General features: G+C 40.4%; 1 long non-coding RNA gene and 1 pseudogene across 3 annotated transcripts; one reads left to right on the top strand and one right to left on the bottom strand.

The window, feature by feature from the left end:
- Positions 1–1,852: 1,852 nt before the first annotated feature.
- LOC109114037 (uncharacterized) lies at positions 1,853–21,257 on the top strand. 3 transcript variants are annotated; one of them, XR_016077091.1, is made up of 11 exons: positions 1,853–2,412; positions 2,501–2,671; positions 5,749–11,548; positions 11,651–15,667; positions 15,779–15,968; positions 16,591–16,761; positions 17,599–17,746; positions 17,835–18,053; positions 18,542–18,709; positions 20,541–20,797; positions 20,934–21,257. It is a non-coding gene; the product is annotated as an uncharacterized LOC109114037 (long non-coding RNA). The 3 variants fall into 3 exon arrangements; XR_016077090.1 differs by lacking the exons at positions 5,749–11,548; positions 11,651–15,667 and having other exon boundaries at positions 1,879–2,412; positions 20,538–20,797; XR_002022134.2 differs by lacking the exons at positions 5,749–11,548; positions 11,651–15,667 and having other exon boundaries at positions 1,883–2,412.
- LOC104587733 (vacuolar protein-sorting-associated protein 11 homolog pseudogene) lies at positions 2,901–5,711 on the bottom strand (annotated as a pseudogene).
- Positions 21,258–23,256: the final 1,999 nt, after the last annotated feature.

Raw genomic sequence — 23,256 nt, 5'->3', positions numbered from 1 at the left:
AGTCTTTGGGCATCGGGACAGCCAGGAGCTCGGGGATAAAGGAGACGGCACGAAAAGGAGTGGAGTGGTCTTCACGGTTCTTGATCTCGCCTCTTCTTTGCCTTTAGGTTGTTTGGGCTGACTTTGAATTGCAGCTCGGCGAGCCTTACGACGCCGCTTCTGCTACTTCTTTACTGGCTCCGCATTAGTGCTGCTAGCTTCTGTGTTGTTAGGCACTGTTCTTGCAGGGAGCTACTCGAACTGCTGGCGACGGCTGCTATGGACTGAGGGGCCTTGTCTAGAGTCCGCGGCCAGAACCCCGAACCGGTTTTCTGCAAGTGGAACTTCGAACTGTGAAGGCCAAGGTGAAGCGACTCTGGTGGGCTGGGTGTCTCCCGACCTATTTACTTGCTGCGAGGCGGGAGGAGTAACCTGTCTCTCCCTCCTGCCGCGGGATGAGACCTGGCTTCCAAGAGGGTTCTGGATCTGGGAGGTCTCTCCCCGACGTGGAGGGCGTTTGCTCTGGCGGCGAGGCTTGACTTGCTGTGTTGCCGGACGCTGAGGTGGAAACGACTGTTGATTCTGTGGTAGTGGAGGGAACTACTGTTGGTATTGTTGCTGATAAACATGATGCAGAACTTGCTACTAGTACAGCTGAAACTACTGCATTTGGGCTTGCATAGCCCGCATGCAGTGTACCAGGTCGTCAAGTTGATTCAGTCCGACCACCGGGGGTATAACAGAGGGTTCGGCGAAGGTTGCACTCACCGTAAGAGGGAGTGGGGCATTCACCGGTGCAATGACCTGAGGCACATTCAGTGTGGGGACCCCATCCACAGAGAGAGGTACAGTGAATTGTCCAATGCACACGGTTGGGACCTGGAGTTGCCCCCCGAAAACGTTCATGTTAGCATTGTGTCCGGCATTACTGGAAGATGCCATGGAAGCAGAATCTGGAATGCTTAGTGGAAAAAAACTTTTTGAAGCGTTTCCCACAACCGACGTCAAATGATGCAACGCAATCTGGCTGCTCCTAGCTGGAGATGACTTGGCTTCCAGTAGACAACGGAGTTGGCTAGTCTACACAAAGAGAATTATAGAACCCGGGGGTGCTTACCCGGCGAGGTCGCTCCGATGCTTAAGTCAGTAATTTGCGAGCTGAAGGTAGTTTATAAAGCAAGAGAGCTAGTAAGCAGAGATTACGCGTACCTTTGCCCCCGGAGGGTTGGGGTCTTTATATATTGGAGTCCTTGCGGGTTTTTCGGAGTGGTTCCAGGATTCTTGCTATGATGAGGCCCATTTCCGTATTAACTGGAGATAACGTCGCTAGCCGATAAGACATATTATTGCCGCCCGAATCGGTCAGAGGAGATATGGCTAGCTGTTACGAGGCGTGATCCCGCAAAGCGTGGAATCTGGTGGTGTGATCCTCGGCGTTGTCATGCAGAGGTCAGTCAATACTACCCGACTAGTGCCCCTTGGATCTGACCTGGTACGAATGCCGGAGTGCCTTGGAATCGAGGTGATCCTGATGCGATCGTATTCCGAAGTGAACTTGCTCCAAGGTGGACTTGCCCCGAGGTGGACTTACCCCAAGGTGGTTCGATTATCCAAGCTCAGTCCATCACAGACATCGAGATGAGCTGTCATCCTATTGGTTAGGTCGTGTCCACGTGTCCCCCTATTACTAGGTCGGACCAAATCACCCTATCCGGAATAGATTTATAGTTAAATATTTTAGCAGTAATCACAAACCAGCTTTTATCTAATACATGCATGGCCACAGCTAACCAACCAATCAAGAACATCCAAAGCCAAGTCTTCTTAAGGAAATTTATCTATCATGCAGCAAATACAGTCACCCCATCTTCTTGGAAACATTTGAGACAACCAAAGACCTCAAACTAACACTACAAGAAATTTCCTATTAGCCGGTGGTTTGTCTCCGGCGGTCGCGTCCAATGCCAGCAAATCCCAGCGAAATCGAACAACAAATTTGCCCGCTCACTCGGTAATTGTGGGCCGGCGGTCAAATTGTAACAAATCATATAATGTAACCGCATGATGGGTCTCGGCGGTTATTATTTGAAAAAAGAAAGAAAATAATAACCTAATTGATTAATGAAACAGGTCCCGCCAAAACGGCTATATTGCGCCAAATGAGGGGTTCATTAAACGTAATCGACGAATATCTCTCCATGAAAATCTTCCTTTCTTTGAATCTCGATGCAATAGCTTTCTTCCTCAATTTAGCTTATCGGTTGAGAAGTGTGATAAACCATGCCTTGAGTTCGATTTCAAAAGAACCGTGGATGTGAGAATGGAGATTTCAAGAGGACTGTGCATTTTTGTGAATATCTCTGCCCAACTCAGAGAGAAGGATTTGAAGCCAGAAGATTCGTTCCTGGTACTCCATTCCTGCTTGTGCGAACGGTATTCACCTTCTTTCCTTTATGATTTTATATATTTTTATTATGGGATTTCTTTGTTTATCTTCACCTCTGTTTCGCCTCATATGCAGGGATTTCATCTATCGGATTCTTGAAGAGACCTATTGGATTCTTTTGTGAAGCATAAAGATGGCTGCATAAAGACGGCCTATTGGATTCTTTTGTGAAGCCCTGAATAGAAGAGACCTGTTGGATTCTTGAAGCATATAGATGGCAGCAGGTCAAGTCAAATTCAAAAGAAGGTACGTCAAACCATAAATAATTCATTCATAGAAGGTTTAATTTCTAAGCTTATTTTTTTGAATCACAACAGTAGTAAAATTATTCTTTTTGAATCCAAACTGAAAAGCCTGTCCAGAGAGAACGGACCTTCTGAACTTGTTGATCTCTTACTTTGCCTGAACTGTGTTTCCTTAATATTCCGTTCTTTTCTTAATAAGGGAATTTGCATAGAAATTTTGTAATCAAATCCTTTTATTCTCTTTTGGCTGTTGATGGATTTTGCTATACCTTTGAGAAATGTGAGATTGGCATACCACCTTTTGTGAAGAAAGAATAAAATCCAAACACTTATTTCCTTTTTTTGTTTAGTGGTTTTAATAGTTTCCACTTGTGACGACTCATCAAACTATCTCAATTGCTTTTTTTATTTGGAAATCAACTATATTGACTGGTTCAATGAAGATTCTCAATTTGCATCTCAAATTTGAGTTTGAGTCTGGTTGAATCCCACATGGATTCCTTGGTGTGAATGGGCAGAATTTCATGCATAATTCCTGTTTAGATTGGCACTCTAAGCATGCAAGAAAGACCCATTTGTGGCTTAATAACTTCAAAAAAAGAGAGCATCTAGACCTAGTCTAGCTTGTCTTTTTTTTTTTTTTTAACAAACCTCATTTCATTACACTAGAAAGAATTAAAATGTGCCACAAAAACCATATCCTCAACCAATTTTAATTTTCTGATTGTAAAAAGAGAACATAAAAGACTAGCCTTTTCCACTAATTCTCACAAAGAGAAACAGATTACCCGCCATGAAATATGACAACCCCTAAAAGCCTTTTTAAATGTACTGGTAAATGAGATTTGGATCTTTCTCCCTCTTCCTTAATTAGCTGATCAATTGGCTGGATAAGGTTCTGGTACAAATACAACTCAATCTCAAGAGCATCAAATGCATCAACCCCTCAACTGAGCCCCAATCATGTTCCATATAAGCCTCGACAACACTCACCAAAGATTAGAATGAAATAGCTAAAATGTTGTTCCACAAAAATGACCTAACATAATAAACAAGCCATGTCAGAAGACACTACTGGGGGCAGTGCTGCCTGATCTAAAAGCATCAGTAGTGCCATTGCTAGTTTTGCTCACAACCCTCTTGCCAAAATACTCAACAATCACAGAAAATCCATCCTTTGAGTTCTTCACTTGTTGGAAGAACCGATCTTGGTCCTTGGCATTCTGCTCCAAGCTTCTCTTCGTCTCTAGGACAGATCTGTACTCAGGAGCACACTCAGGGCATTCTTTCTCATTATCTCCAAGGCAACACTGGTGGAATGAATGCATACACATGAAGTGCACAGCAGGGAGATCAAGGGTAAAAGTGCATGCAGTGCACTTACTAAGCTGGAAAATCCTTGCATTAGTCCTAAGATCCTGGATTTCTTTCCTCATCACTGAGGTGTCTTCCTGGTATTTCTAAATAGATCGGCAGTCTTCTTCAATCAGTTTTGATTCTTCTTCAAGTTTTCTAGCAATGTAATCCTTGACAACGGAGAGAGTGAGACATGGATTTCTGGACAGTGTCTGAAGAACAACAATAGGAGGTAATATGTCATCCCTTTCAATATAAGTCAACACTTCCTTTACTTCTTTGGAGCAATCTTTTCCAAGCTCACCAAAGTATTTCAGTAGATCACCTCCTTTACTTGAATCCCCCAGCTTCTTGCAGCATGAAATCAACCCTTCATGGTCATGGGCTTGCATGTAGCAAGCAATCACTTCTTTATATAGTTTCATCTTCTCATACAGAGATAACAACCCTTCTTTAAATGTATTCATCTCACAAAGAATGATAGCAAGATTGACATCATACAGTGGATGTTCCAGGTCAGATGGCCATGCATTTTTAAGCAAGTGTAGTCCTTTCTCTAGTCTTCTAAGGTGATCCTTTTCCTTGTCACTATCTTTTCCCTTAACAATTGATCTTTCCTTGGAATCTTCCATGGACATCTTAGCTGCTACCATTGAACTTGTTGCTCTAGAATCAATGACACTGTTTTCTTGTGAGACGGATGGGAAATTATGTTCTCCAATGCTGTCTTCACTTTTGATAAACATATTTAACTTCTCAACATCTTTCAGTTTAGTATAACAGTTGAGAAGGAGAGTGGTGTGGTCCTTAGAAGCCAGCCCCTTCTCATGTAAGTTTTCCAGGTAATTTGTAAGGTTGTATATTCTTTGTGCATCAAGAAATTTCTGTATCACATAAGAAGGTTCAAGGTGACCAATGGTCAACCTTCATATTAGTCTAGCTTATCCCATCGCCTTATATGAACAACCAAAATGACAAGAAACAAGATTAGGAGGATCATTGACCTTCACCTCAGGGAATATCATGGCTTTAGTGTCATCAACCTTCATATATCTTGTAGGCCACTGAAACCACCTTTAGTATTACAGTACTGCAGTTAAAGCAAGAATACTTAGATTAACTTGCTAACAATTGCAGTAATAAGAGAAATAGCTGAGAATTTTGAATCCATAGAACATGGACTAGAACTAGAAGGTCTGTCCTATCATTTGCTTCGACTATCACCACCATCATCACCACAAGAGTGGGTAGTGATCTTAATTATAGGATAAACTGGACCTGTCACTGGCTCTGTTGCAGTCATCCCTTTACTTTGTCCAACATGTAGGGATTGGAGAAAGATTGACAGCAACCTGCTAAAGAGGGGAAGAGTGATGGGTTGTGTCAACTGAGGAGACCTTAATTCAACCAACCTACCTATTTGTCACAAACAAAAAGGGTTCATCAGAAGACCTTCCTTTTCATCTTTCTATCCAGAAATTGTGGTTGAAACTTTTAAATAGCATGGTGGGAGTTGGTGAAAGCCTCTAGTTTTTTTCAGCAACTTCTTTCCTTTTATTAAATGCTTTTATTGGTTGAACCACAGAACTCTTTCTTGATGTCAAATTTGATCATGGTACTTGACCAAGTATACAATGTTGAATTTCATAGTAGTAGGGTTAAATACTTGCTTATTATGTTTTATTGGTGTTGATACATGCTTCATATGTTTCATGGACACAGATTGGGAAATCAGGATGTGTGTCTAGAAGTCCAGTTCGGTAAGCTGAAAAAGGACTTATGGACTATATCCCTGAAAATTATCTTAAAGTTAAACTTTGTAACAAGGAGATTCCTCAAGAATCCATGGGGTGTCAGAATCTGAGATGTACCCTAGCATGGACACTTGCATTCATTTGGGACAGTCTATTCTGGGTTACTTGAACTTTTGACTGAAATTTGGATTGCTTCCATATTTATGTGAAATTTTACATTGATTTTCTATTGGGAAATTTTAGATTTTAAAGTTTGAATAAAAGTTATCCAACACACTTGAACACTAAGATGGTATTCTGTGTATAGAATTGTTAAATGGTTCTTGCTTAAAGTTGATCAACTGTTCTCACATTCCTTTTTTCAAATGGCATATGAATCACTTTCACTGAATGGTCCATCAGCAGCAGCCCCTTGTGAATTTTCATATCATCCTTAACTTTGTGGTGGTTATTTAGTCATGTTCTTTTCATTTTAAGATCAATGTTCAAGTTCCTTAGTCTTGTATATCGATTCATGTGTGGAAGGATAAGTTTATCCTTAGTCTTGATCAATGCTCAATGTTCTCATTTCATTTGCACTATCATACATCTGCACCAATAAAAATGGATTTGCACTGCAAAGAAACCATGCTTTAACATTTAAATATGCTAATACCTAAATATTTTGGTATACCAATTTGACTAGTTGGCAATAGGGAATTTAGGTGGTTGACTATAAGATAGACCTCCTATAGTCAATGTTTGTAGTATGTCTCTCCCCCATTAAATTCATCATTTCCTCTTAAAATCCTAGTCACCCCTTTTAGAACTCTCCAAGAAAGTAGGGGTATAAATTAGATAGGTTGGGCCGGGTTAACAGTCAGCCCAAGATCGGTGGCGAAGACTTGGGAGTGGGGCAGGGGAGCCATGGTCCCCCTATGCCCCAGAATCTCCATGGATGGTTGGTCCTCATCCATGTTTGTTTGCTCCTCCTTCTCCTCCCATGGTTGGCCTCTTCACTCAACTTTGCCAATTGATACCTAACCAAATTTCTACTCAACTCCATGCATTGCATGAAACCTAACTTTCCTTTGCTTGGTTTCACATGTAGATGGATAAAGTATTTGGCAATTCCTTACATTCATTTTTTGACTGATAATTCCTTGGATCATTCAGATCTGCACTTATGGATAAGAGTTGGATTAGTCTTTCAAGGTACATTTAGTACCTAGCTTATTTTCTATATGTAGGTCCTACATTTTAGTACAAAATATGTTGACATACCTATGTGCTATTTTATGAATTAGGAATGATCCAACATACTTTGAAGGCATCAACAAATTTCTTGATTTTGCCTTCTCTCACCATTCTCGTTATGGTAAGATCTTATGTCCATGTAAGAGTTGTGCCAACTCTAAATTGTTAGATATAGAAGGGGTCAAAGAGCATTTGTTGTGGAAGGGGTTCCTCCTTAGTTACATTGATTGGATTTTTCATGGGAAAAAGATGCAACAAAGCACATCTACTGATAGGACTATCTGTAACGATGGGCTGATTGTTGATGCTGACATTCACGAGATGCTAAGAGAATCATTTGGTTTACCAAATCTTGATGGTGAAGGGGTTAATGCATCACATACAGATATAGAAGAAGGGCCTACTGCAATAGCTAACAAATATTTGAATTTGTTAAGAGATGCTGAACAAGAACTCTACCCGGAATGTAAAAAATTCACAAAGTTATCTTTTCTTGTGAGGCTATTCCAAATAAAATGCCTTTGTGGGTGGTCCGGCAAGTCATTCACTATGCTACTTGAATTGCTGAAAGAGGCACTCCCTGAGGGTGAAATGCTGCCGGTTTCATACTATGAAACCAAGAAGATCATTAGGGACTTAGGGTTTAATTACAATAAGATTCATGCTTGTCCCAATGATTGTATGCTATATTGGAAGGACGATGAAAATAGGGAAACATGTAAAGTATGTGACACGTCTAGATGGGTTGAACATGTTTCTACTTCAGAAGGTCATGGTGATAATCCTTCAGCTAGACTTAAGACCAAAATTCCAGCGAAGGTTCTACACCACTTCCCACGATGAAAATAGGGAAACATGTAAAGTATGTGGCACGTCTAGATGGGTTGAACATGTTTCTACTTTAGAAGGTCATGGTGATAATCCTTCGGCTAGACTTAAGACCAAAATTCCAGCGAAGGTTCTACACCACTTCCCCTTGATACCAAGGGTATCAAGATTATTCATGTCATAAAAAACTGCATCTTTCATGAGATGGCATGATGAAGGGCGAACCAAGGATGGGGTATTAAGGCATCCTACGGACTCTCCAGCATGGAAAACCTTTGACAACATTCATCATTCATTTGCTGCAGATACACGTGTTAGACAGTTATATGCCCTTAGCTTCAATCAGAATGATGTACTTTTGACGTTTACTATAAATGAATAAAGTGCATATTTGATTCATGTTCTTGTGGTTTGTTTCTGTGTTATACCCTTAAACTGGACACTTAATGAGACTCGTGTTAGTTTAGAATGTTCACAGCCGATGGGTCGGTCTGGGGAGACCTATCCTGATAAGGCTGACACTGATGTGCCACCAAGTCGGTTGGGGTGGCCTGTCTCAGCCACCAGGGTGAGACCCAAGGCACATGCAGTGTAAGATTAATTGAATCTTTGAACCGGACCAGATTTCCAGTATTGCCCAGGACCTTGGAGATTAATGGGCAAAACTGGAAAGTTACATCTGGCCCCTAGACCCGATTATGATACTGCACTAGGTGTAGGATTGGGCTGTCTTTGATGTACCAATCAGTGAGATTCTTAGCAGGGGTCAAAACCTGGGTATGTTGGGACAGTCTGAGAATTCATCTGAGTGGGTGATCATAGTGACAGGATCAGCCCCTTTGTCGGACAAAGGTAATGATCGGGGATGCACTCTCTCTGATGGAAACCAAGACTACCGGCAGCCGATTTCAATCGTTGAGATTTGTTTTGCAAAATATATTTTATATGAGATATAAAAGTATATATATTACGGTTTCTAAAATGTTTGCAAAAAGGTTTTAATTCCCGGGATCCATATAAGCAGAGAGTGCAACACTGTTCCTTGCAGCCGAGGGAGAGAGGTCCTCTCTTGTTGGGCAGTGTTTGATCATTATGGACTGAGAGGTTAAGTGTAAGGCCGCTGAGGGTAATGCTTGATGGGCTAATTTTGCATCTGCCCACAGTCCCTGGGTTTTTATAAGGTGGCTTGGCCTAGGGGCCACTTAATGTAAGTGTTGGGCCCAATAGAAGCCCATGTGGTTTTAGGGGGTGCACTGTCCACAACAGTGTATTCGGCCAGGCCTTGTAACAAAGGCTAGGCCGAACTCATGTGGCTGATGTGTAGATCAATGCTTGGGTCCCACGCCATACAAAGAAGCCCAATTGGGCAACAGTTTGGAAGCAGTTTTGAGCACATGGACTTATTGGGCCTGAAGCCCATTTCGAACTGGTCTAATTTGATTAGTTAAATAGATGAGGCGGATCTGGGATTAAATCAGCAGATAGGATAGAGTCCTACCCTATCCACTCAGAGAGACTAGATCTGAATTCAGATCTGGAAACCTCCTGATAAGATCAGGAGAAGGCTGATCTAATCTGCAGATAAGATAAGGGTCTTATCCTTATCACTTAAAAAGAGTCCAAATTCAGATAATGATCTGAATTAGGAAACTCCTGATAGGATCAGGAGCTGATCTCTTTAAGCTTGTAAAAGTAGGAGGGGGCGATCCATCAAAAACAATCCCATAAATTCCAGAGATACTAGATCTCGAATTATAGAGAGAAGAATACACAATGTGACTGCGCCTTTTCCCTGTGATCCCTTCCTGCCGCCGCCATACTACCAGTTCGTTCTCCAACATTGTAGGAGTGATCAAGATTGGATATTGACATCAGTCTTTGCTGAAAGGCTGATAGGAAGTTGTGCTCACTGCCTCCATTGATTTCTTGCTGAAGAATTCGGTTCGTGGGACGGACCCTGCTGATTCTGCTCCTCCATCCACTGTGTCATCTTCAGTGGGAGCAGTTTTTGGTGATCTTCTTTGGGCGTGAACACCTCCATTGAGAGATATTATTTCTCTGTATCAGGTATATCCCTCTCCTACTGTTTTGTTTCAGATCTGGTTCGGTTTATGGTTCAAGATTGATCCTTGAAAAATATGATTTTTCTAAAATAGGGAATACGATTCTCAGTTGAAGGGAGATAAATTTTTGAAATTCGCCCACCCTATTCCGCAACTTTTGGGCGTCCATGTGATGGATCTCACATCCCTTCAACACGTAATGTTAGGCTTAGGTTGGAAACTGATGGATTTAGTCCATTTGGGACAATGACTTCTACTCATAGCACATGGCTTGTTGTTTTAACAATATACAATTTGCCCCCATGGATGTGCATGAAGCAACCTTATATGATGATGTCATTGCTTATTCCGGGACCATGTGCACCAGGAAATGAACTGGACATTTACTTGCAACCCTTGATAGGTGAATTACTTCAACTATGGGAATGTGGCATACAAACATATGATGCATCAAGGAATGAAATGTTCCCATTATATGCAGCTGTTATGTGGACTATTAGTGACTTTCCTGCCTATACTAACCTGTCAAGATGGAGCACTAAAGGAAAATTGACATGCCCTTCATGTAATAAGGATACTTGTTCACTAAAGCTGAAGCATAGCCATATATTTTGTTATACAGGCCATCTTAGATTTTTGGATGAAGGCCACAAGTTTCGTAGTAATAAAACATCATTTGATGGGAATGGAGAGTGGAGGACTACACCTATTCCTTTAACTGGTAACCAAGTGTTAGTGCAATTGTAAGGCCTAACTTTTACCCTTGGGAAGAAAGATGAAGTTGATGGAAGGAAGAAAAAGAGCAGCACTCTTGGGCAGAATGATGAAGTTGTTGGTGGGAGGAAGAGTAAAATGAGAAGTACTCTTGGGTAGAATGACGAAGTTGTTGGTGGGAGGAATAGTATAAAGAGACGCACTCCTGGGCAGAATGATGAAGTTGTTGGTAATTCAAAGAAGAAATTAAATTGGAAGAAGAAAAGCATATTCTTTGAGTTGCCATATTGGCAAACCTTGTTGTTGCGTCACAACCTAGATGTGATGCACATAGAGAAGAATGTGTGTGAGAGTTTATTGGGAACACTTTTGAATATTGAGGGAAAGATGAAAGATAACTTGAAATCTCGTCTTGATTTACAGCTCTTGGATATAAAGAAGGCACTTCATCTAGTGCCTGGTTCTTGCCCTAGTTGAACCTCCTTACCTTCAGCATGCTATGCAATGAATAAGAATGAGAAAGCTATTCTTTGCAAGGTGTTGCAGAATGTGAAAGTCCCGGATGGATATGCATCTATTTCACGAATAGTACAAGCAAAGAAGCATAAACTTACTGGATTGAAGAGTCATGATTGTCATGTCTTGATGCAGCAATTGCTATCAATAGCCATAAGAAGAGTTTTGCCTCAAAATGTAAGCTCAGTTGTAATACAACTGTGTAACTTCTTTAAAGAGTTGTGCTCAAGCGTTGCAAGAAGAGGTGATTTCCTTCGATTGGAATCTCAAATTTCAGTAGTACTTTGTAATATTGGAGAGGATCTTTCCACCTTCCTTTTTTGACATGATGGTGCATTTACCTATCCATTTAGCTCAAGAGGCTAAGATAGCTGGACCAGTTCAATATTGTTGGATGTACCCTATAAAAAGGTAAGCTTAGTTTGGTCAATTTTGTGATTTCATTTTTTTCTTTCTTTTACTCATGTCCATGTTGGATATTTCTATAATATAATGATAATTTTATTTGAGCAGGTACCTTCGAACATTAAAATCTTATGTTCGAAATAAAAGTTGACCTGAAGGAAGCATAGCTGAGGGATACCTAGCAGAAGAATGTTTGACATTCTACTCGAGGTATCTTCAAGGGGTTGAGTCCAAATTGAACCGGCCAATGAGGAATAGAAACGATGAAATGTGTGAAGTGGAAGAAGGATTTGCAATCTTTTCCAAAATCGGCCATGCTATTTGTAGTATGAGTACATTTCAACTTGATAGAGACACAATGATGAAGGCTCACTTGTATGTCTTAACCAACTGTGATGCAGTTGCTCCTTATATCCAGTAAGTTATTTATATAGAAGTATTTGATAAATAAAATTTATTTGTATAGAACAATAAAGATAAAGTTTGAGATTTGTTGCTCAAACTGTATTTTTTATCCTAGACTCCTTGGCTTATAATTTCCACCATATGCAGAAAACATATGGAAATGATTCGGCAACAACACCTTAGGGCGAGACCACATAATCTATAAATGATTCATAATAGGGAGTTTCCTTCATGGTTTAAGGAACATGCAAAGAAGGTTGAGATGGAAGTGCCTACTTTGAGGGCGGACTGGTTATCCATGCAAAATCAAATGAATGATTTCATGTCTATGATGCAGAATACATAGGTTTTATCTTTCAGTATCTTACTTTATTGATGTTTCTTTATTATATATATTTATATTTATATATAATGTTGTTAATTGTCTTCTTAATGTCTGAATTAGGACCCCATGGATTCATTTCAAATACGAAGACATTATTCATCTGCTCCCTTCTCTCAGTTTAGTGGCCATTTTTCAACTCTGAAACATAAAATATTCCAGTATATGTTATTTTATATATAATTTTAATAAATAATAAGATTCTAGTTTTCCATTATATTGATATATAAATGCCTCATCTACAGGATGGTTCTAAAGTTGATTTTGTTATGGGCCCGGGCGTAGGATCTCGTCACGGGTCGGTCCACGGGAAGAACCTCTTGCTTCCCCTTGCGCCTTCCCTTGCGTGCAGAACCTATTGTGGAAAACCGAATGGGTGATTTGTCCAAGAGACCACCCGAACTCTCCTTACTCTTCTCTTGACTGGAAACTGAATACTTATATTCCCCAAATCACAGCTCCTTAAATAGGAGATTACAAGAGGAGACTCCTTACTTCATTCGACTAAGCTAGGACAATCCAACTTTAAATCAAACTCCTACTTCTAACAGACTTCTAATAGACTTCTAACAAAATTCAGTTCTTATCTCTAATAGATAAGTAAGAACAGAACTAGATAAGTAAGAACATAACTCCTACTTCTAACAGACTTCTAACAGAACTCAGTTCCTATCTCTAATAGATAAGTAAGAACAAAACTAGATAAGTAAGAACAGAACTGGAAATAAGTAAACTATTGGCGAGCTGGCAAGAAGAGCTGACGTGGCAAGATAAGTTGCTATGTGGGCCCCCCTCACTGCTGCTGCCGGCGGCGGTAATTCTTCCCACGAATGCATCCACAACATTACTCCCCTCTTGGACTACGAGCTTGTCCTCAAGCTCGAATTCAGGATGGGTGTCAGGAAACACCGTCAAAGGAATCCCAGATAGGTGGAATGACTTTGCCCTCCTGGATTGGGTTCCAATGAAGGGGGTTCATCCTCATCTTCCTCTTGTTTCACCAGGAGGCAGAAAAATCTCTTGCACTTGTGCCCTGCTGAGTAGAGTTCATCGCAATTAAAACATTGCTCCTTCGCCCTGCGTTCTGCCATCTCAGCCCTGGACAAGTGTTTAATAGGGGGTGTAACGATGCTGCTCCCCACACTGGATGCTGATTTGGAATTGGTGCTCGTCTGTGGCTTCCGTTCTTGGCTGGCTGCTGGATATGGAGCCATTCCGAGTGGTTCCGGGGATGCCCATGCTGATGGAGGCCGCCTCATACTGAAGATTCCGTGACTGAGTTGTAGTTTGCGTTCGAAGGCGCGTGCTAGGTTCATGGCTGTGACCAGGTTGGGAGGGTGTTGCATCTCCACGTCCACTCTTAGGGGTTCTGCTAGCCCCGCGGTGAACATATCGACTTGCTGATCTGCGCGAACCGAGGTTGCTCTGGCGAGAAGGGTTTGGAACTGGCGTTGGTACTCTGGCACGGTTCCAGTTTGCTTGAGGTTGATTAACTCGCCCAGCGGGTTGCTTGTCAACGGTGGTCCGAACCTGAGGAGACAATATGATTTAAACTGCCCCCAACTGAGCCCGGGTTCTTCTTGCTCCAGTCGGTAGAACCAGAGCTGCGCCTCTTCTGATAGGTGGAAGGCGGCCAGACTGACCTTATCTTTGTCATCAGTGCGCTGATTACGGAAGAATTGTTCGAGCAATACAGCCATCCTAACGGGTCTCTGGTGCCGTTGTAAGATGGGAATTCCAGCCGGCTATACTTGGGAATAACTGCGGCTGTCGGGGCAGCGATCTGCTGTTCGCTAGACGTCTCTGCCCAGTCCGGACGGTGATTGTTTGTGGTGGCGGTTCCCTCAAAACTTCTGTCCTTGTTGGAGAGGAATGCTTCCAGCAGGCGTCACAGCTCCCGGACATCATCCTTGACTTCACGAACCCCCATGCTGGTTTTTGCGAGCCTATGTTCCAGTTCGTGGACCCTGGAAGACAGCGGCTCCTGTTCCCCCATGATGGTAGGCTCTGATACCAGAATGTTATGGGCCCGGGCATAGGATCTCGTCACGGGTCGGTCCACGGGAAGAACCTCTTGCTTCCCCTTGCGCCTTCCCTTGCGTGCAGACCCTATTGTGGAAAACCAAATGGGTGATTTGTCCAAGAGACCACCCGAACTCTCCTCACTCTTCTCTTGACCGGAAACTGAATACTTTATTCCCCAAATCACAGCTCCTTAAATAGGAGATTACAAGAGGAGACTCCTTACTCCATTCGACTAAGCTAGGACAATCCAACTTTAAATCAAACTCCTACTTCTAACAGACTTCTAACAGAACTCCGTTCTTATCTCTAATAGATAAGTAAGAATAGAACTAGATAAGTAAGAACAGAACTCCTACTTCTAACAGAACTCAGTTCCTATCTCTAATAGATAAGTAAGAACAGAACTGGAATAAGTAAACTATTGGCGAGCTGGCAAGAAGAGCTGACGTGGCAAGATAAGCTGCTGTGTGGGCCCCCTCACTGCTGCTGCCGGCGGCGGTAATTCTTCCCACGAATGCATCCACAACAGATTTACTAAGCCTCATCGAAAACCAGAATTCTTGTGGCAGAAGGAACAGTCATTAGCTCAGATCCATCAAAAGTTGTAGGGCCCCAAATGCTTGGTCAAGGATGGTATAAGGTTATGGTTACTGTCCCAATATTGCCGGAACAGCCACTTGTTCGTCCATATGGCTCAATTAGAACAGTTGGAACAGCTGTTGGGGTGAATATTCCTTGGCTATCTCTATATGTAAGATATAGAATTTTGAGTCTAATTTTATCAATGAGCTTTTATGTTATAGTTAAGATATTTATTCAACCGGTTAAATGTTTTTGTTTGTAGGTTAAACCAGTACAACGTTGAGGATTTAAATGATGGAAAAGTTTATTAATTTCTTATTTATATAGTTTCTGTTTACTTTTGGCTTACATGCTTTTTGTATTTTCTAAGACAAGTTACATTGGATTTTATATTTTCTCAATTTAGTATGTTTGTTCAATAGATGGATTTGATTTTATTTATTTATTGTTGGTCAAGGAAAAGGAGTTGAAAAAATAATTTCCTAGGTGTTGGAACTGTCTATGATATGGAAACAAAACCACGATCTTTCTTTGAAAATATTCAGTTAATAACACTGGTTGTCTTCTCATAGCTCTCATTTGTGATACTAATAGTTTAAAGAAAGTGTAACACAATTTGCACGGGAGAATATTGCTCCACATGCATCAAAAGGGGATAGGACAAACCACTTTTTCAGAGGTCTATCCAATTGCTCCTAAAGCAGTACTAGGGGTCTTGCTAACCTAGACAGGTTAAACCATGTCTAAAGGCATGTTTTTTGCAATTTTTTATTCAACACTATTGCTTACAATGAATCTCTCCTAATCAAACACTTCCCTCATTGGCTTTTTTTGATATGCAGATTTGTCTTTGACTAATAGTATATTTTTGCACTGAACTCAAATCCAAGACATGTGGGGAAGCACAATGAATGGCTGATTATGCTTGTGGGAAGAACACCTACTGCACAAACTCCACTAATGGCCCTGGATATCTTTGTCATTGTATAAAAGGTTACCACGGGAATCCTTATCTCCCCAATGGATGCCAAGGTATGAGTTCACTTCTTAGAGTCCTTTTCTGCTTATGAAAATGCAGCCAAACCCTGGCAAATATTAGGACTCTTTAAGTAGAAGAATCATGGGACCAGTATGAACATGTATTAATAAATCCTCTGGTCCAATTTGTGCTACCTGATATTGTAGTGAGATTAGCCATTAAAGCTTATAGAGAATTTTTCTTAATTTCACAAGTTCTATTGGGAAAGCATTATAGGGCAGTTTATTTTACCAAAAAAATTATAGGACCATTTGGTTTACTAGAATAGGGGTCTGGAATCGGAATGAGAATGGGCCATTTCAACTGTTTGGTTGGGCGGAATTGGAATCCTATTCCCATTCCTGGTGGAATGACATTCCCTCCTCCTCCCTTGGGAATGAAATCCCATTCCAGCTAATTCCCATTTCCATTCCGATTCATGTCTGAACTAAACAGACTATGGGAATAGATCATTCCAATTCCATTTCAGACTATGAACCAAATGGACCCTATAAAGGGAGGTCAACACTTGGGTCCTTCAGGGGTATTAGGCAATGCCTATGGGAGATCTTTGGGTGGTTTAGGCTACATGCCAAGTGTTTGGAGTAGCTAATGCTTTGTATTTTGCTTCTGCAGATGTAAATGGGTGTGAATATCCAAGGAATAATCCTTGTGTAGGCATTTGTACAAATACAATAGGATCTTTCTACTGCTGTTGTCCAAAGAATAGCTATGGTGATGGCAGAAAAGATGGTCAAGGCTGCACTTGGAAGAGTAAAGGCTTTCCTGTGATTAAGGTCACTCTAGGTAATCTTCTTTATCAATCTTGTTAATGGTGTTATCATCCAGGTATTTTAAATACATATGGTGCATTATGTTTTGTTTGTTAGGAGTGTTGTGTGCTACTATATTTTTTATTTATAAAATAAATATTTTATTAAAAGAAAAGGTTGGAAGCACAAAAATAAGCAGCCCAGCAAAAATTAGGCCAACAAAACATACACAAAATAAGCAACCCACCGACCAAAAAGACCCGGTCCGACCCAACAAACAAAAGGCAAAGCCTGAAATATACTCAGTTCCTCAAGATACTTGACCATACCAGACAGTCAAACACCCTAAGGAAAAGCACCTCAGCCATACCCAAGCTCCTAGCCCCAGGAAAGCACCTGTTCTATGTTTGTCTTTTACCTAGAGCCTCTTTCTGAAAGGAAAATTCTCTTTTTGAGTAGTCAAAATGAGACAATTTACATTATATTAGTCTGTTCAAGTATTCCTCTTGAGGTCCAGGTCCTTCAACCAGTTTGTTTCAATATAATTATTGTTAGAACTTATAGCTTGAGATGAATCAGCAACTGGGACCCAGTAGTGTCTAGAACTAGCTGCTGAAATGCCAAGCTATTCTAGAAGCCCACCTAAGGCTCCCACTGAGAGAGGGAGTACATGGTTTTATATCCAATGGTTTGTAAAACAGAGGTTGATGGAGCCTCTGGTTTTACAGTTCCTTAACCATGAAGGAAGGCCCCTCTCTAGGCGGTTCGGGCTCTACAAATAGAACCCCATACACACACACACACTAGCCATCCATCGGTTGAGAGCAACCGTAACTAGAGATAAGAGTCCCCATTGTACTCTGTTTTTCAGATTTTGCAGTTCAGCAAGGAGCAAAGTGTTCTCCGGTTCGTTTTCTTACAGAGAAGAGAGAGAAAAAATAACAAAACTGCAAGAGGTGTTTCTGGTCTCTAATGTCGGAATAGAGCCATGGATGCCAACTTCACATCAACAGCTCAAGGTCGGTTTTACTTATTTCAGTCCATTTCTAGAGCAAAGAATGCTTCTATAGTCATCATTATATCTAACAATTATTTCATGTTTTGAAGGTACCCATTGTTGTCTCTGTGTCACATGAAGCTGTATGCTTATACAATTGAAAGAGGGTAATTGCATCCAAGGGAAAGGAAGTAACAAATTTGAAAGTGCACCTACTTTTCTTCTACTGCTTGTGTGAGATTGTAGCTGGTGTAGTTGGCAGATTGCTTGGTCTTGGAGGAGGCTTCATCCTGGGACCCCTTTTTCTTGAACTAGGGATTCCTCCTCAGGTATGCCCATACATCAATTACTGTTAAAAAGGAAAAATAAATTTCCCACATGACAAGCTTTTTATAACTGACCAAAATTGATTACAATAAGAATTTAAGAATGAGACCCTTCTGCTTAGAAGGGGGGGGGATTCTGTATCCCGAACAAAGCCAAATTCCATTTCCAGCTTCTAATAATTAACCGCTTTACTACTTTACCTGTAATAGCATTACTGTTCCTTAGGGTTTCTCAGAAGAATTATTGGGAGAAATTCAATTATCTTATATCCTTGGGAGGTTTGCCATTTTGGGAGAAATTAGATTCTCCCAAAATTTGCAACTCTCACCACTAATGATATATTTGTATGTTATTCTGTCTGAAAACGAAACCTTAGGGTTTCTTCTCATTCCTGATAATCTTTTGGTTCACAGAGATAAGCTGTAGTTGTAACTTGTAAATTGTTTTGGTTTGACTTACACATTTTTGTTGGAGTTCTTGTTCTATGTAGGTCTCCTGCTTTCTGTTGGTGGCTTCCTTTCCTTCATGCTAACTGAAAGCATTGCTACCATTAGGTTTGGGGTTATTCTTGGGGGTTCTCTTTTAGCCTTAAGTATATCATGTTTAAGGTCGTGGAAAAAGGGAGAATAATTTACTCTGGCTTTGAAGGGGCAAGCAGGTTAGTGATCCCTATTGTTTGAATTGACTTCTATAACTAGTATCATATTCTTAGTTTATTTTATTTTTTTATCAATGGATTCCTTGAATTGACAATGTTGATCCTGCATGTTTCTGGTTTCTTGTGAGAATGTATTAGGTAAGTCTCTATTTTTTCTGTTCATTTGGTTATCTAAGATAGCATGCGGCTTTAATACATGGATGAAAGCAGGGACTAGGGAAGAAAACATTTAAATAGATGGATGGAATGAGGGTAGAAAAACATTTGAGTGCTGGTTGACCTCTGTGCCCATCTAACTAGCCTATGACAATCCAAGTTAATTTCCCTCATCATGCTGTCGACTAGTTTCTGCCACAAGCCTGAGGCTTTGCGGTAGTGCCTCATTCTCAGGTTAAGACGAGTCTTCTGATTCATGGAGCAACTGTTAAAATGAGTCTATGTGAGAGTCCATCCTCTGACCATCTCATCGATGCAGAAATATATGAAATCCTATTAGTGTGTAGCTATTGGACTACTTTGGTGGTGATGGACTGTAATAACTGGATACTTGTACATGCTTAAATTACTTGTGTTGGACGTGATATGTACCTGATAGGACACCAGATGATTCAGGAAACTTGTTTACTTCATAGTGTTAACATTTTATAAATATTTAATGTGGTATGATATATTTTAACAAATCATACTATAAAATGTGTATATTTTAGAAGTTCAATTTAATTTCCCAAGAGGGAGGTAGGGAGGGAGAAGGTTTGAGGACCTTTTCTCCCTCTTAGATGAACTATATACAAATCTGTCCCTTCCTACGAGAAAAGAAGTTGTCTGCAAAGAGTGTAGGTTTAACAACTGCAAGGCTGTCATTGAGCATCAAATAGGGTTATGAAATGTTCCAAATCCCTACAACACAAGTCAGATGTAACAAAGAGATAATAGTCTGCTAAATAATGTTCTTTACAAAGAAAATGCATTTCTTTTGGGGAGGGGGAGGGGCAGGGGAGTAAATGCTAGGATTTCCTTTTGCACTGGTACATTTAGTAAGTGTTAATATTTTGGTGGCTTGGTGCATATCTTCTTGGCAAAATATTCTAATTTTTGAAGGAATAGGTACTTATCAAAAAAAAAAAAAAAATTGAAGGAATAGGACATAGCCAAAGTGGTTTTACACAAATACTAATGGAGCTAAGAAATTTTCACTTAAAACCTTTAAGAGAGAGGAGCAAGTAACTGATCTAGTTCGGTCAAAATTCCAAATCTGACCATTCATCCTAGATGGGCCAAGAGAATCATCTGGTAAATAGTTAACAAGGGATGCAGTATCCAAAGTTGTATTTGTTAGGACTTCTTGTGATTGCTAAATTCTAATATAATCTTGCAGGAGAAAATCTGTACCATATGGATCTTCTTAGACCTTGCTATGGAGTTTCTTCTGATCCTATCTGGGTGCAAGTTGGGTGCTTGATTTGAAGAATTTACAATTTAAATTTCAACAAATTTTCAACTCAATCCCACCAAGTTGCATCTTTCCCATCGATACCTTTCTATAATGCTTGCAAGTAAACTTTTCTTTTAAACCATGTCAGTTTGTTCTGTTGCATCATAATATAGTATGCATTGTTATAGAGTTATTCTTTAAGTTGTTCTTATAGGGTTATGCACTGACTTTGATTTTCAAAAGAATAGAATATAGGTTGAAATTTGGCTCAAATGTCATGTTGATAAGGAGTACTCTATCTAATGGTATTGCTTATATTTCTATTTCTGTTATTTATTCTAGTTTATTCTTTGCTTTTTTTAATTGGTATCTTGGTATTTATTTCGTATTTTGAAGCAGCAAGAGGTACTGTATTATGATTTGGCAAGATTAGCCAAATTGGTCACAGAGCTACAACTGTTTGTCAGTTGCACCGGCTTCTGTTTGTTAGTTACAGTCTACACCGGCTACAACTACTGGCGATTGTAATGGTACTATAAAGCCTCGAGTAAGAACACGACGGAGCTAGGCCACAGATCCATTCCATTCCATATCTGACAACTGAAACTGGTGATACTGACTTTATTTCTCTTGTTCCATTTCATATATGGCAAAAGGTAATCCTTGTAGTAAATATCAAAATACATTTTAATATATTATTGTATTTACTTTGGATTGACTTGCCATATGTGTGGCATGGATCAGTAGTATTATAAATTTTACTCATAAAATTTGTGGCTTTCCATGTTTCAGTTCCAAAGAGAACTTTGTGCTTGAATTGGAATTATAGTTGATGCCTCTGGTCTCCATTGGAATTATAATAGATGCCTCTACTAAAAGAAAACCTGCGGATAGAAAGGAAGATGCTCTGCATTGTAAAATACAAGAAAATGCACAGAAGATAAAAACAAGGAACAAGTAGTAGCCGTCTTGAAAGGAAATCAAGCAAATATTCTATAGCAATGTGATTTCTCCATAGGTTTCTACCAGACAGTTGCATGAAAAAAACACCATGGATCAATAAGTTGTATTTGAACAATTTATTTTCAATATTATAATGATTATTCTTTATATTAATAGATTGAGTTTTACATAAGGCCTAAATGGCAACTTAGATATGATCTAAGCCGGCGGTTCAGACGGCGGTCCAGACTGCCGCCTAAAGGAGTAGGCCACATTTTTGCAAAGCTATAGCCGGCGGTTCTGACCGCCACCTAAAAGAGTAGGGTTTTTTTACCAAAACCTACACCGGTGGTCCTTGGTGTCTACGCCGGTGGTTTACACCGCCGGCACACATGTAAATTGCAAATCAAGCTGGCGGTCTGCTTTTACTTGTACCAGCGGTCTATAATGTCGGTATTTATAATATATTTAAAAAAATATTTATTTATTTTTTTTACTTTACTGATGTTCCTAAACTGCCGGTATAATATAGGATGGCCAACAATTCTGGCAAACCACCGGTAGTGGCTTAATTTAATGGTCAAAATTGGTACCCCCTTTACTGGCGGTTTCGAATAGATGTTTGGGTGGTCACGACTTTCCCCAACGGTGGTTATACTAGCAAAATAAAGACCACTGGTAAACCGCCGGCTAAAAGCAATGCTGGCGGTTTGTAGTGCAGACCTACCAATTAGGATCACTTTCTCCATAACCAGCTCTGTCAAATGACACAAAATATATTCCCAATTCGTCTATGAGTGATAATCTAGAATTGAAATTTTATGCCATGTTGTTGAGGTACCCAAGAGGCATTCTTTTGAAAGTGAGAAATACAACTAAAGCACAAATGGATCCTAGAGCCTTAGGTGCAAGGTGAGGCGCAAACACTCTAACAAAGTGATAATCCATTATTGAAAAAGTGATAACAGAAAATTCAATGCATTCTAGAATATGCAGCCTTTCTTGCAATCTGTTTCTAACTGTTTGTTTGTGTAAGGTTTGAGGGCAAGATGTGTCTGTTTCTATCTGTTTTTATCTTTTTTTTTTGGTTCTAACCACCTTCATTATATAGTCATTCTCTGTGCATGAGCTATACTTGTACATGTTTCTAATACAATCTCAAAAAAAAAAAAAAATAAATAAATAAATAAATGCTTGCATGATGGGGGAATATTGTTGAATGAGAGTGGAAGCCAAATGAAAATACCAAGCACGAGGGGCTTGCTTGAGCCCATACAGGGCCTTCTTCAGCTTACAGACATAGTTTGGGTAGTTAGGATGTTCAAACCCCTTGGATTGGCGAACATAGATGTCCTCTGCTATAAGTCCATGAAGAAAAGCATTGTTGATGTCTAGTTGCTGTACAAACCACCGATGAGTAGTGGCAAGGGCTAAAATGGTACGAACAGTTACTGGTTTGACTACTAGACTAAAGGTATCAGTGAAATCAATACCAGGTACCTAATGAAAACCTTGGGCAACAAGTCTGGCCTTGTACCACTCCAAAGAACCACTTGACTTCCTCTTAATTTTATACACCCATTTAGTACCAACTACGTTCATGGAAGAATGGTACGACACGAGATCCCATGTTTGATTTTTCAAAAGAGCATCGAACTCCAGTTGCATAGCCGACCTCCATTGGGGAGACTTGGCTGCTTCTGTATAGGAGTGGGGCTTCGGTTCAGAGGAGAGAACTAAGTAAGGCGATTGGAATGAGATATCGAGTAGTGAGATGTGATCGAGCAGGGAGAGTGCCATCCATAGAACAAGTGGTCATAGAGTGCTGCCGAGTGGGTGGTGGTATAGCTGGTGTGTGAGCCAACAAGTCCTCCATTGTACAAACTATGGATAGGAGCTTGTATAGGAGAAGAGTTCTCAGCCGAATCGGAAGTGGTGCGATTAGGAAGAGGTGCTGCATCTAGTGACTGAACTAAAGGTGGAGATACCCGAGATGCTGGGATATGTGAAGGTACATGTAGATAGAATCCCGGTTAAGGTGGGCGATGGAGCTGGAGGAATTCCAGGAAATAGACCTTTATCGAATACCACATGGCGGGTAATAAATTCTCAACTTGTCGACGGGTGAAGTGTTAGACAGTATATGCCCTTAGCTTCAATCAGCATGATGTAC

Source organism: Nelumbo nucifera, chromosome 6 (genome assembly GCF_055504915.1).
Source record: "Nelumbo nucifera cultivar China Antique chromosome 6, China Antique-T2T, whole genome shotgun sequence".
Taxonomy (NCBI): domain Eukaryota; kingdom Viridiplantae; phylum Streptophyta; class Magnoliopsida; order Proteales; family Nelumbonaceae; genus Nelumbo; species Nelumbo nucifera.
This window is presented reverse-complemented; position numbering and strand designations above follow the sequence as displayed.